This window comes from Somniosus microcephalus, unplaced genomic scaffold (genome assembly GCF_052327205.1).
Source record: "Somniosus microcephalus isolate GS21.2 unplaced genomic scaffold, FLI_Smic_1.0 unresolved_chr2, whole genome shotgun sequence".
Taxonomy (NCBI): domain Eukaryota; kingdom Metazoa; phylum Chordata; class Chondrichthyes; order Squaliformes; family Somniosidae; genus Somniosus; species Somniosus microcephalus.
Genome location: NW_028225180.1, coordinates 82,465,846 through 82,478,970, shown reverse-complemented (window position 1 = coordinate 82,478,970; position 13,125 = coordinate 82,465,846).

Genomic DNA, 13,125 nt, shown 5'->3' with positions numbered 1-13,125 from the left:
TTCCATTTCCACCATTCCTCCTGTCCGACAATCTTCAGCCCAACGCCCGGGCCTGCTCACCAGCCGTCCCTCCCGGGGCTCCTTCTGTGACCTTCTCACCAACCACCCCTCCTCGGGGCTCTTTCCGTGACCTTCTGCACCTGGTCTTATACCCTGATGGTCACCCCTCCAGGATACTAACCAGGCCTAGCTCTGCTTAGCTTCCAAGCCTTGCCAGTGACCCTGTCCCTAGTCCCAGGAACAGGGATCTAGACTCGGAGGCGAGAGTGCTACCCACTGAGCCACGGCTGACAGGTCCACTCAACAAGATCATGGCTAGTGTTGGCAGGCTATTTGAACCTGAAAGGTATCACAGCCAAGCTTGATGCTGTTCACACATTTGCACTTTCCTCGACGGGGGTCAGTAGCTAGCACAGTGGTTTACATGGATTTCAGTAAGGCTTTTGATAAAGTCCCGCATAGGAGACTGGTCAGGAAGGTAAGAGCCCATGGGGTCCAGGGTGCCTTGGCACATTGGATCCAAAACTGGCTTAGTGGCAGAAGGCAGAGGGCGATGGGCGAAGGTTGTTTTTGTGACTGGAAGCATGTGTCCAGTGGGGTACCGCAGGGATCGGTGCTGGGTCCCTTGCTGTTTGTGGTCTACATTAATGATTTGGATGTGAATGTTAAAGGTATGATCAGTAAGTTCGCAGATGACACGAAAATTGGTGGGGTGGTAAAGAGCGAGGATGGAAGCCTCACGCAACAGGACGATATAAACGGGTTGGTCAGATGGGCGGAACAGTGGCAAATGGAATTTAACCCTGAAAAGTGTGAGGTGATGCATTTTGGACAGACTAACAAGGCAAGGGAATACACAATGAATGGTAAGACCCTAGGAAAGACAGAGGATCAGAGGGACCTTGGTGTGCATGTACATAGATCCCTGAAGGCAGCAGAACAGGTGGATAAGGTGGTTAAAAAGGCATATGGGATACTTGCCTTCATTAGCCGAGGCATAGAATATAAGAGCAGGGAGGTTATGATGGAGCTGTACAAAATGCTGGTAAGGCCACAGCTGGAGTACTGTGTGCAGTTCTGGTCGCCTCACTATAGGAAGGATGTGATTGCATTGGAGAGGGTGCAGAGGAGATTCACCAGGATGTTACCTGGGCTGGAGCACTTCAGCTATGAAGAGAGACTGGACAGGCTGGGGTTGTTTTCCTTGGAGCAGAGAAGGCTGAGGGGGGACCTGATTGAGGTGTACAAAATTATGAGGGGCATAGATAGGGTAGATAGAAAGGAACTTTTCCCCTTAGTAGAGGGGTCAATAACAAGGGGGCATAGATTCAAGGTAAGGGGCAGGAGGTTTAGAGGGGATTTGAGGAAAAACTTTTTCACCCAGAGGGTGGTTGGAATCTGGAACTCACTGCCTGAAAGGGTGGTAGAGGCAGGAACCCTCACAACATTCAAGAAGCATTTGGATGAGCACTTGAAACGCCATAGCATACAAGGCTACGGACCAAGTGCTGGAAAATGGGATTAGAATAGACAGGGCTTGATGGCCGGCGCGGACACGATGGGCCGAAGGGCCTCTTTCTGTGCTGTATAACTCTATGACACTCAGGAACCCTAGTTCTGCCCCTCCCGAACCATGGGGAACTTTGATCCCTTGACCTCGTGGTCCCTGCCCTGGTCAAGTAATTCATTGTGTGAAGCTCTTTGGGACATTCCGTGGAACATAAAGCACAATATAAAGGCAAAGGTTATTTATTAACAGCTCAGGGCGCAAACTAGGAATTGGACCTGAGGTCTTCTGATCTCCATGGCTTGAAGACAAAGAGTTTATTTATTCATCACGACAGATCCAATCCACTTTTTAAAAAATAAATTAGTCGTGTATTTTTGCACGTACTGATGTGGAGACATTAGTTATTTCAAGGAATTCTCACCACTTACACAGTACCAGTTGCAGCTCAGTGGGTAGCACCCTCACCTCAGATGGTCATGGATTCAACTCCCACACCAGAGTCGTGAGCACATTAAAATCTAGGCTGACACTCCCAGTACAGTACTGAGGGAGCGCCGCACTGTTGGAGAGGCGGTACTGAGGGAGCGCCGCACTGTCGGAGGGGCGGTACTGAGGGAGCGCCGCACTGTCGGAGGGGCGGTACTAAGGGAGCACCACACTGTCGGATGGGCAATACTGAGGGAGCATCGCACTGTCGGAGGGGCAGTACTGAGGGAGCGCCGCACTGTCGGAGGGGTGGTACTGAGGGAGCGCTGCACTGTCGGAGGGGCAGTACTAAGGGAGCGCCACACTTTCGGAGGGGCAATACTGAGGGAGTGTCGCACTGTCGGAGGGGCGGTACTGAGGGAGCGCCGCACTGTCAGAGGGGCGGTACTGAGGGAGCGCCGCACTGTCAGAGGGGCAGTACTAAGGGAGCGCCACACTGTCGGAGGGGCAATACTAAGGGAGCGCCACATTGTCGGAGGGGCAGTGCTGAGGGAGTGCCGCACTATCGGAGGGGCGGTACTGAGGGAGCGCTGCACTGTCGGAGGGGCAGTACTGAGGGAGCGCCGCACTGTCGGAGGGGCGGTACTGAGGGCACGCCGCACTGTCAGAGGGGCAGTACTGAGGGAGCGCCGCACTGTCGGAGGGGCAGCACTGAGGGAGCGCCGCACTGTCGGAGGGGCAGTACTGAGGAAGCGTCGCACTGTCGGAGGGGCGGTACTGAGGGAGCGCTGCACTGTCGGAGGGACGGTACTGAGGGCGCGCTTGTGGTAAACCACTGTTATACCTGCCTGTGTGGGTGTTTGTATTCCACTGTGTACATGTCTGTACATGCCTCGGCTGACTCCTCCCACGACTCCAGGTATAAAGGTGACTGCTCCACAGTCCCTCTGTATTCTGGACTGGTCGACCACTCGAGGCACACCTTCATTCTCTTGTTAATAAAAGCCTGTTAGTTACTCGCTTAACCTCAGCCTTTTGAGTAATTGATAGCACATCAATTTTATTAACAAGATTTTTTTATAATGGAGAAGATCCTCACACCAGCATGCCTGGACTTAGACCATCGGGAGGCGGACGCATCCACCAAGTTTGCTCACTGGCTTAGGTGCTTTGAAAGATTCCTGATCGCCTCCGCTGCAACAGTCAAATCGGATGAGGACAAACTGGATGTCCTGACCTCCAAAGTGAACCACCGAGCGTACTCGGTCATCCAGGGCACGACCTCGTACACGGCTGCTCTCAAGCTCCTCAAGGACCAGTACACGCGCCCAGTGAACGAGGTGTACGCCAGGCACCTCCTGGGGAGTCGTAAACAACAACCTGGGGAATCGACCGAGGAATACCTTCAGGCACTGTCTGTGCTTGGCCGGGCCTGTGGTTGTAAGGATGTAAAGGCCGCCGTGTACACAGAGGAACTTATCCGGGACGCTTTTGTAGCAGGCCACAGGTCCAATTACACCCGACAGCGACTGTTGGAGCACAGTGACCTCGACCTCAACAAGGCCTCTGAACTCGCACTATCATTGGACGCAGCCTACCGGGGCATGGATGCCTACTCCTCTGCACCGTGGATGCCGCGGGGAACGACAGCCTGGGACATGGTAGGACCGTCTCATAGCGCCGTGCCACCCCAGCCACATCCCAGCAACGGCCCAACTACCGCAGCAGTGTCCCAAGGCCAGAAATGCTACTTCTGTGGCTAGGCCAAACACCCCAGAGCGCGCTGCCCGGCGAAAAATGCGATCTGCTCGGGCTGCGGGAAGAAGGGACACTACGCCAGCGTCTGCAGGGCCAAAGCCACCCCGAACCCCAGCAGCGCCGCGTGCGGGCCGCCATCTTGGGCCTCCCCAGCCATGTGCGAACCACCGGAACAGCAGCCATTTTGGACGCCTCCAGCCACATGGGGATCATGGACGCCGCCATCTTGGACGCCAGCCGGGACGCAGCAGGCCCCCAACACCGCCTCATCTGATACCCGCAGCGACACACCGACCCCTACGCTGGCCTCCGTTACGCTGGACCAAGCGAGACCGCACCAACTGGCCCGGTCCACAATGGACATTAAGGTAAATGGTCACGAAACAACCTGCCTTTTTGACTCTGGGAGCACGGAGAGCTTCATCCACCCCGACATGGTGCGGCGTTGCTCTCTCCCAGTCCTGCCTGCGCACCAGCGGATTTCTATGGCCTCCGAGTCCCAGTCGGCAGACATTGGCGGCTACTGCGTGGTGACACTCTTAGTAGACGGGACTGTGTACGATAATTTTAAACTTCTGGTCCTGCCCCACCTCTGCGCTGCCGTTCTACTGGGGTTAGATTTTCAGTGCCACCTTAAAAGTGTTACGATGGCGTACGTTGGACCCCTCCCCCCACTCACAGTCCGCAGCCAGCAGCTTCCAAATTGCCCGCCGCGCACCAGGTGCAACCTCTCCACACTCAGAGTCACCCTCCCCCCCCACTGTTTGCTAACCTCACCCCCGACTGTAAGCCCATCGCCACAAAGAGCAGGCGATACAGTGCCGGGGACAGGGTTTTCATTAAAACCGAAGTGGAGCGGCTCCTGAAGGAGGGGATTATTGAGGGCAGCACCAGCCCCTGGCGAGCCCAGGTTGTGGTCGTTAAGACCAGCAAGAAGCAGCGCCTGGTCATCGACTACAGCCAGACAATAAATCGCTACACCCTGCTGGACGCTTACCCACTACCCCGCATAGCTGATATGGTCAACCAGATCGCGCAGTACCGCGTCTTCTCGACCATTGACCTGAAATCAGCGTACCACCAGCTCCCTATCCGCCCTGAGGACCGCCAGTATACTGCCTTTGAGGCAAACGGCCACCTCTATCACTTCCTTAGGGTTCCCTTTGGCGTCACCAACGGGGTCTCCGTCTTCCAAAGGGAGATGGAGCGGATGGTCGATCAAAATGCGTTGCAGGCCACCTTCCCATATCTGGACAATGTGACCATCTGCGGCCATGACTTGCAGGACCATGACGCAAACCTCGAAAAATTCCTCTGCACCGCCCAACTCCTGAACCTGCCGTATAACAAGGAGAAGTGCATATTCCGCACAACCCGCCTCGCCATCCTTGGCTGTGTTGTGGAACACGGAGTCATCGGTCCCGACCCCGACCGGATGCGTCCCCTTATGGAACTCCCACTGCCCCACTGCCTCAAGGCCCTGAAGAGGTGCCTAGGGTTTTTCTCCTACTACGCCCAGTGGGTCCCCTACTATGCAGACAAGGCCCGTCCGCTGATCAAGTCCACCTCTTTTCCCTTGACGGCAGAGGCCCGCTTAGCCTTCCACCGTATCAAGGAAGACATTGCCAAAGCCACCATGCACGCAGTGGACGAATCCATCCCCTTCCAGGTGGAAAGCGACGCGTCCGACCTTGCCCTGGCCGCTACCCTTAATCAGGCGGGGAGACCCGTGGCCTTCTTTTCACGAACCCTCCAGGGCCCGGAGACCAGACACTCCGCTGTTGAGAAGGAGGCCCAGGCTATTGTGGAGGCTGTGCGTCATTGGAGGCACTACCTGGCCGGAAAACGATTTACCCTGCTCACTGACCAGCGTTCAGTTGCTTTTATGTTTAACAACAAGCAGAGGGGCAAAATCAAAAACGACAAGATCTTGAGGTGGAGAATCGAACTTTCCACCTACAATTACGAGATCTTGTACCGGCCCGGCAAGCTCAATGAACCCCCGGATGCTCTATCGCGTGGCACCTGCGCCAGCGCGCAGATCGATAGACTGTGGGCCCTCCACAATGACCTCTGCCACCCGGGGGTCACCGGGTTCTTCCACTTCATCAAGGCCCGCAACCTGCCTTACTCCATTGAGGAGGTCAGGACCATGACCAGGAACAGCCAAGTCTGCGCTGAGTGCAAACCGCACTTTTATAGACCAGACAGGGCTCACCTGATAAAAGCCACTCGCCCCTTCGAGCGCCTGAGCGTTGATTTTAAAGGGCCTCTCCCCTCCTCCGACCGCAATGTGTACTTCCTCAACATTATTGATGAGTACTCCCGTTTCCCGTTCGCCATCCCCTGCCCGGACATGACCAGTGCCACGGTCATTAAATGTCTGAACGACCTCTTCACCCTGTTCGGTTTCCCCAGCTATATCCATAGCGACCGGGGCTCATCGTTTATGAGCGACGAACTCCGCCAGTACCTGCTCGCTAGGGGTATTGCCACAAGCAGGACCACCAGTTACAACCCCCGGGGGAACGGACAGGTGGAAAGAGAGAATGCGACAGTTTGGAAGGCCGCCCTGCTAGCCTTAAAGTCTAGGGGCCTTCCGACCTCCCGCTGGCAGGATGTGCTCCCCGATGCGCTCCACTCTATTCGGTCACTGCTCTGCACTGCCACTAACGCCACCCCTCATGAGAAAATGTTTGTCTTCCCAAGGAAGTCCACATCGGGGACATCGCTACCACCATGGCTGACGTCCCCAGGGCCGGTCCTACTGAGAAGACACGTGAGGACCCATAAAACGGACCCCCTGGTCGAGAGGGTCGACCTCCTCCACGCCAACCCCCAGTATGCTTACATTGCATACCCGGACGGACGGGAGGACACAGTCTCCATACGAGACCTCGCACCCTCGGGGGCCCCAGTAACCCACTACCCACTACCACACCCCCTACGATCCAATATCCAACCCCAGCAGACGGCACGCCTGGGCCCCGCGACCCGCTCGACACCCACGAGGACTACACACCAGTGCCCCAGCCTACGCGGGACTCGACGCCGGAAGCTTCACTACCCCTGCCATCGCCACGTCGATCACAGCGGCAGACAAGACCTCTGGAGAGACTCCAATACACAAACTTTTAATACACTTCACCCCGCCGGACTCATTTTTAAACAAGGGGTGAATGTGGTAAACCACTGTTATACCTGCCTGTGTGGGTGTTTGTATTCCACTGTGTACATGTCTGTACATGCCTCGGCTGACTCCTCCCACGACTCCAGGTATAAAGGTGACTGCTCCACAGTCCCTCTGTATTCTGGACTGGTCGACCACTCGAGGCACACCTTCATTCTCTTGTTAATAAAAGCCTGTTAGTTACTCGCTTAACCTCAGTCTTTTGAGTAATTGATAGCGCATCAGCGCTGCACTGTCGGAGGGGCGGTACTGAGGGAGTGCCGCACTGTCGGAGGGACGGTACTGAGGGCGCGCCGCACTGTCGGAGGGGCGGTACTGAGGGAGCGCCGCACTGTCGGAGGGGCGGTACTGAGGGAGCGCCGCACTGTCGGAGAGGCGGTACTGAGGGAGCGCCGCACTGCCGGAGGGACGGTACTGAGGGAGCGCCGCACTGCCGGAGGGACGGTACTGAGGGAGCGCCGCACTGTCGGAGGGGCAGTACTGAGGGAGCGCCGCATTGTCGGAGGGACAGTACTGAGGGAGCACCACACTGTTGGAGGGGCAGTACTGAGGACTGTTTCCAGTGATTGAGGGTCTAGAACAAGGGGACATAGATTAATGTAAGAGACTTAGGACAGAGAAACTTGCGGGAGAGGGCTGGGCCCCTGAACAAAGGAAGTTGGGGGGGGGCGGCGATCAGCCGGAGTTCCTCCTCCTCATCACCACCCAAATACACACTCACTTCCTCACTCCAACCATCTTTCGGATGAGACATTAAACCGAGGCCCCAACTGCCTTCTCGGGTGGATGCAGAAGATCCCACAGCACTATCGGAAGAGCGGGGGAGGTGTCGCGGGGCCAGTATTGATCCCTCAATCGACATCATTAAAAAACAGACTATCTGGTCATCATCATATCGCTATGTGTGGGAGCTTGCTGTGTGCAAATTGGCTGCCACATTTCCGACATGACAACAGTGACTCCACTTCAAAAAGTACTTCACTGCTTGTAAAACGCTCCGGGGCGTCCGGCAGTGGTGATAGGCGCTGTAGAAATGCAGCTTGCAGCTGAACAATAAGATACCAGAGCCTGTGGAATCCAGACATGCACCCCCCCCGCCACCCTCCCCCCACCCCCGCGCAAGCGTAGGCACCGTCAGCAGGGCAAAGGATGAGGGAGAAGGGGACTATTAAAGAAAAACATCCACACTGCAACAAAACACAACGAAGACAATTAACAAATAAATATTAAACAGAGAAAGGTGCAATATTTAGAACAACATTAACGACTGTTTTTTATATATGTAGTGTCATAAATCTCATCCTCATAAAGAAACTACTCATGAAATAACGCTGGACGGCCAGCTGGTGGCGCTGTCCAAGGAGTATAAATACTCGAGCGTGGGCCCAGCTTGTTCAGGGGCATTTTGTAAGACAGGAACTAGTGAAGTACAACTAGACCTCCATGTTCTGAAACAAGTTGATTAAAGCCTTGCTTTATACTCGAACCAAGTGCGTAGTGAGTTTTATTACGTCATGTAGTTTCCCAAACATAGGAACAGGAGGAGGCCATTCAGCCCCTCGAGCCTGTTCCGCCATTCAATGAGATGATGGCTGATCTATGACATAACAGTGTCAGCTATGGCTCAGTGGGTAGCACCCTCGCCTCTGGGTCAGAAGGTTGTGGGTTCAAGTCCCACCTGAGCTACATCATTAAATAAATTTAAAACAGAAATAGATAGTTTCCTAGAAGTAAAGGGAATGTAAGGGTTACAGGGAGCGGGCAGGAAATTGGACATGAGTCTAGGTTCGGAATGGTCATGGCCCTGTGGGTAGTGGAGTGGGCCCAGGGGCCGTGTAGCCTGGTTCTGCTCCTACTGTGTTCTAATTCTGTGTTAGATTTCAGGAGATGGTTTTATTCCTGTTCCTGGCTGGGGTGGAGATCGCCTTTACAGAAGGTAAGTACTGTAGAAAATATAGGGACAGAGTGATCTCCTGGACGAGTTTCGATCGCCTAGATGGGTCGGAGAGGAATTTCCCAGATTTTTTTCTCCCAAATTGGCCTTTGGGTTTTTTATCTGGTTTTTCGCCTCTCCCGGGAGATCACATGGGTTCGGGTGGATGGAGAGTGATAGAAGATTTGAGGTTAGGATCAGATCAGCCATGATCTTATTGAACGGTGGAGCAGGCTCAAGGGGCCGATTGGCCTACTCCTGCTCCTATTTCTTATGTTCTTATGTCCAGGGACTTGAGCACATAAAGCTAGGCTGACACTCCAGTGCAGTACTGAGGGAGCGCTGCACTGTCGGAGGGGTGCCGTTTTTCGGATGAGACGTTAAACCGAGGCCCCGTCTGCTCTCTCAGGTGGACGTAAAAGATCCCATGGCACTATTTCGCAGAAGAGCAGGGGAGTTATCCCCGGTGTCCTGGGGCCAATATTTATCCCTCAATCAACATCACTAAAACAGATGATCGGGTCATTATCACATTGCTGTTTGTGGGAGCTTGCTGTGCGCAAATTGGCTGCTGCGTTTCCCACATTACAACAGTGACTACACTCCAAAAAAGTAGTTTGTTCATTGGCTGTAAAGCGCTTTGAGACGTCCGGTGGTCGTGAAAGGTGCTATATAAATGTAAGTCTTTCTAACTCCATCTACCCGCCTTTGCCCCACATCCCTTAATATCTTTGGTTAACAGAAATCTATCAATCTCCAACTTAAAATTAATAATTGATCTAGCACCGATTGCCGTTTGCGGAAGAGAGTTCCAAACTTCAATTCAATTCAATTCAATTTTATTTGCCATATGTAACAAGTACAAGTACAATTACACTGGAATGCTTACTCCCCGTAGGGACACGTCAGCTATTCTTACAGCGCCATGTTCAGAAAGTCAATTCAATGACATCCCGTGGCAGTGGGAGCGCGATGTCCCTCAGCCGCTCCGTCCTCCTCGTCACCGCGGCCTCCTCCTCACTGTTGCCGGCTCCACGTGTGGTGGCCTGCTTCTCCCGCTCACGATCCGACCTCTGACCGCCATGCCCGGCTCCCCTCCTCCCAGTCTGGACTGCGAGCTTCCCGCCATGGAGCTGCCGGCCGACGTGCTGCAGCGGGTCGTCGTGGCTGCTGCTGCTGCTCGTTGCGCTGCGCTGCCTCCGCCCGACTCGCCGAACACATCGTCGGGATGTGAATGCTCCGGTCGCCGCGGCCTCCTCCTCACCGTCGCCGGCTCCACGGTCCGACGGCCCGGGGCCTGCTTCTCCCGCTCACGGTCCGGCCTCTGGCCGCCATGCTCGGCTCCCCTCCTCCCAGTCGGAATGCCTTCCCGCCGAGGAGCTGCCGGCCGACGTGCTCTAGTGGGTCGTCGTGGCTGCTGCTGCTCACCACGCTGCGCTGCCTCCGCCCGACTCGCCGAACACTTCGCTCCGGTTGCGGGAGCGAGCGGCGAGAGCGGGCTGCCCGAAGCAGGGAGAGTGCGCTTAGCACCGGACCGTCTCGGCCGCCATCTTGACACTTCTCCCGCCCTTTGTGTGTAGAAGTGTTTCCTAATTTCACTCGAGAGGTCTGATTCTAATTTTTAGACTATGCCCCCGAGTCCTGGACATGTAATTGTTTCACCCCAAGAGGGTTTAAAACATGAAGGGAGAGAGAAGACACACTGTTTTTAATCTGCTGAAGAACATTCGTACAGAAACGATTCTTTTATATAGCGATCGACCAGTGAATTGTTTCTTTAAAAAATGAAATAAAGCGGGATAAATATTACATAGAAATTACAGCACAGAAACAGGCCATTCGGCCCACCTGGTCCGTGCCGGTGTTTCTGCTCCACTCGAGTCTCCTCCCACCCCTCTTCATCTCACCCTATCCCTCTATTCCCTTCTCCTTCATACGCTTGTCCAGCCTCCTTATCTGAGGAAGGATGTTCTTGCCATGGAGGGAGTGCAGCGAAGATTCACCAGGCTGACACCTGGGATGGCAGGAATGACGTATGAGGAGAGATTGGGTCGATTGGGCTTATACTCGCTGGAGTTTAGAAGAATGAGAGGGGATCTCATTGAAACTTATAAAATTCTAACAGGACTAGACAGACTAGATGCAGGAAGGATGTTCCCGATGGTCGGGGAGTCCAGAACCAGGGGTCACAGTCTAAGGATAAGGGGTAAGCCATTTAGGACAGAGAGTGGTGAACCTGTGGAATTCTCTACCACAGAAGGCAGTTGAGGCCAATTCATTAAATATATTCAAGAAGGAGTTCGATATATTTCTTAAGGCTAAAGGGATCAAGGGATCTGGGGAGAAGGCAGGGACAGGGTACTGAATTTGGATGATCAGCCATGATCTCATTAAATGGCGGAGCAGGCTCGAGGGGCCAAATGGCCGACTCCTGCTCCTATCTTCTATGTTTATCCAGCTTCCCCTTAAATGCATCGATACTATTCGCCTCAACCACTCCCTGTGGTAGCGAGTTCCACATTCTCACCACTCTCTGGGTAAAGAAGTTTCTCCTGAATTCCCTATTGGATTTCTTGGTGACTATCTTATATTGACGGCCTCTAGTTATGCTCTTCCCCACAAGTGGAAACACTCTCTCTGTATCCACTCTATCAAAACCTTTCATCATTTTAAAGACCTCTATTAGGTCACACCTCAGCCTTCTGTTTTCAAGAGAGAAGAGACCCAGCCTGTTCATCCTTTCCCGATATGTATACCCTTGCATTTCTGGTATCATCCTTGTAAATCTTCTCTGCACCCTCTCCAGTGCCTCTATATCCTTTTTATAATATGGCGACCAGAATTGTACGCAGTGCTCCAAGTGTGGTCTGACCAAGGTTCGAGACAGGTTTAGCATAACTTCCCTACTTTTCAATTCTATCCCTCTAGAAATAAACCCTGGTGCCTGGTTTGCTTTTTTTATGGCCTTGCTAACCTGTGTCGCAACTTTTAGTGATTTGTGTATTTGTACTCCCAGATCCCTTTGTTCCTCTACCCGACCTGGGCTCGCACCTTCCAAGTGATACGATAGCAAAATACTGCGGATGCTGGAAATCCGAAATAACAACAGAAAACGCTGGAAAAACTCAGCGGGCCAGGGCAGCATCCGCGGAGAGAGAAACAGAGTCAATGTTTCGGGTCGAAACCCTTCGTCAGGACTGAGAGAAAAGGCAGGAAATGAAAGAAAAGGCAGTTTGGGGGGCTGGGAAATGGGGGAGGGGATGAAAGAAGAGACATTAAGAGATAATCAAGGCGAGACGAGACGGTAATAGGACAGGTAAAGAAACAAACAATGGCTCGAGATGAAGTGTGAAATGCGCTGGCAGAGTGAGAGACAGTTGCCATGTGGGACAGAGAGAAAAAAAATAGGAAAAGGCACAAACCAAAAATGTGGATAAAAAATATAATAGGGGCCGAGGTTATGATCTGAAGAGTCCGGAAGGCTGTAAAGTGCCTAATCGGAAGATGAGGTGCTGTTCCTTGAGTTTACGGTGAGTGATAAGTGACCTCCCTATTCTTCCTACCTCACATTTATCTGTGTTGACCTTCATTTGCCAATTATTTGCCCATTCTGCAAGTTTATTAATGTCCTCCTGTAACTTGTTGCAGTCCTCCTCAGTATTGACTATCCCCCCCAATTTGGTGTCATCCGCAAATCTAGAAATTGTGTTTTTGATTCCCAAGTCTAAATCGTTAATGTAAACTCTTTGATAAATATTAAGGAAATCTACCAAGGCACCGTCTCTTTTCTGGAGAAATTTATCAACACTCTGAGGTGAATTTCTCTCCATTGGTGTACACATAACCCTGAGGTGAAACACCCTTTTCTACCAGTAGCTCAAGATACTGTGACCGCGTGTTATATGGGTGGTGCTTGCCATACTGCGGGGAATAATAACCGTCCCTGTAAATAACTAGTTAGCTGTTTACTTCACTAACAGTGTCCTAGTCAATTACAGCTCTTGACCTCTGATAGTCCACGTAAGCAAGCAAGGGGCTTCCCAAGGGTATTTTAACTCGGGGAGTTGCCTACTGTTGCTCTATTTAAAGGGGCAACGTCCCCCTGCCCCACCCCCCCCCCCAACCTCCCCCCGGCGGAGGTGACCCTTCCGCCATCTCACAATGAGGACGGGTCGCCGCTGGCTGAGCGGGTGAATGGACCGCCCGGCCACCCGTTTAACATAGAAACATAGAAGATAGGAGCAGGAGTAGGCCATTCGGCCCCTCGAGCCTGCGCCGTCATTCAATGCGATCATGGCTGATCATCCA